Here is a 2,511-nt window from a genome sequence, read left to right as displayed (position 1 = left end):
CACAGATATTTCATAGATGTCAACACATCTTTTCAAAATGATTACCAACTTGTCCAAAAACACAAAATGAGCTTAAGATCAGCCTGAATTTGGACTAAAGCACAGACTAACTACTCTGCTTTTAATTTATGCCATAACAAACACACACTCACATGCAGATTCTTATAAATTAGTTCAGTCTTAATATGGAGTAATGAATCAATCATCAAATTAATTTTTGAATTTGTCAATATATTTAATAATAATGTTATATGTAGGGCCATCATGACCACAATTATACTCACAAACACAAACACATGTATGTACACATGCATGATGTTGTTGCCTAAAGATTTTACTTTAGAAAAAAAATGCTTAGGGGCACCTGGATGGCTCAGGTGGTTAAGCATCTGCCTTTGGCTCAGGTTATGATCCTGGCATCCTGGGATCGAGCTCCATGTTAGGCTCCCCTGGTCAGCAGGAAAGTCTGATTCTCCCTTTCCCTCTGCTCATGCTCACTCCCGCTCTGTCTCTCTCAAATAAATAAATAAAATCTTTAAAAAATGCTTATTATTTTTAAAAAGCTATATAAATCCACCAAAAAATGGTGCAATTAACTCTCATTTTAAAGTCTTTAGAAAGCATTCAAATACTCTCCTTGAATTTTATTTCTAATGAAGCAAAGAGAAAAATTCAAAATTAACAGCGTTCTACTTTTCCAAACGTATTTCCTGATGAGCTCTACCTCTATTTTTAGGGGCCTACTATCAGCACATTAAAACTGCAAATTTATTAGAGGAAATGATAAATTTATGGAACCTATGGTCTACTATGTTTTGGTTACTGTAATTACATATCCTTCTTATGTCAGTCACCAAGGAGCAAATTATTTTTTAATCGCCCAGTATTGCCCTATGCATTTCAGATGATATTAATTCATGATCGTGGGAGCTTGTTTCATGAACACAAGAAAAAAGAGAGTTTTAAATAATTTATTTTCCAGTAAATAATCATGCTGTTTGCTTCATTTGATTTTACTCACTTTTATCCTTAAAAGTAGCTGGGCAAATCGATTCTCAAGCTTGTCTACCTTTGCCCTATCCTGGAAATATCTAGGGCTCTTATACTGTCAGTTATACGTCTGTGTCCTTTCAAAATACATAGCAGACCCTACAGCCTCGCATATCTATGAACACAGTCAATGTGTGTCATGCCTGTTTCCCACAAGACAATGATTCTGCTCAAGGGAGACAGTAACGTTGCTGTTCCTTGGTTTTTATCTGTCCACAAGTAAGCGGCTCGCAGAGAAGAGTTATGTTGGATTCCACTTGCTTGTCAGCTTTGTCACATCTTTTTCTTCTGGCTATATATTTTGTGATTACATTTTCATCATTTTCTGCTGATTATATTACTGAGAGTTGTTTCTACAGTGACAGTTTCTATTTGACATTAATTTTAACTATGGATCTGAGTATGGGGCAAGTGCTGAAAATTTGGAGGAGGGAACTGTTCTTTTTATGACACACAATCCCCCTATGAATTAGAAGTCCACTGTGTAGTTCAAAATGACCCCAAATTATACACTGTGTTTATGCTGGGGGTTACAAGATTGTGCACACAATTTTCAGTGAATTTGTGTTAGGTTTTTTTTTTTTTTTTTTTTTTTTTTTTTTTTTTTTTGTGTTAGGTTTTATGAATGTATTTTCCAATCATTTGGTTTTGCACAATGAACTTTTGGTTGACTTGTCCTAAGTGTATAATACAGTATCATAAAACTCAGAGATGTCAAACTGCTGAACTTGGCATTCTTATCCTATATGGTAATAATAGCAAATACTACAGATATTCTAATTCTTAAAACTTCCATCAAAGTTTAAAAAGAAGTTTTTGGGATTTTTCAGTCAAGAACTACTAAAAGCTGTATCATTTTAGTTGATTAGGGATTGACTTTAAATAAAATGAAATATATTTTATTGTGTTTTTATCATCACATTGATAAAACACCTCGTGATTAGGTATTCAGTGAGTATTTGTACTGTTAATTTAGAGGTATTCAATATGAAAAGTTATTTTTATCATCTTCATGAACCTTAAAAATACCCTGTTCAAAAATAATAATGAAAGAATAGCAGAAGCCAAAGTCATTTCATGTGTCAAATAGCCCCTGTAACTCTTTCCCATACACAATATTCATGTCTGCCATTTTAATTTACTTATTTTGCTTCTTTTCTTCATGGTCCTCTTTCTTAAATCGTAGGCATAGTAAGCAGTAGGGTTTTATAGGAAGATTACACCCCAATATGACCTTCACCCCAATGTTGGATCTCTTTTCTTATTTGATACATTTAATTCTATTTTATGGATCAAAACTATTTCAGTATTATTTCTTGCTGTTATCTACAAAGAAGCCCTCATGGTTGGAAAAGGTGAAGCTAAAATTCTGCTGCACTCTATTTCCTTTCAGTCTTTCCTAGTAAAGGGGATGGTTGCCATCAGAATTGATCTGTTCCATGTAATAATGCTGTTCTGGAA

The sequence above is a fragment of the Canis lupus genome, chromosome 3 (assembly GCF_003254725.2).
Source record: "Canis lupus dingo isolate Sandy chromosome 3, ASM325472v2, whole genome shotgun sequence".
NCBI classification, from domain to species: Eukaryota; Metazoa; Chordata; class Mammalia; order Carnivora; family Canidae; genus Canis; species Canis lupus.
Note: the sequence above shows the minus strand (reverse complement) of the source record.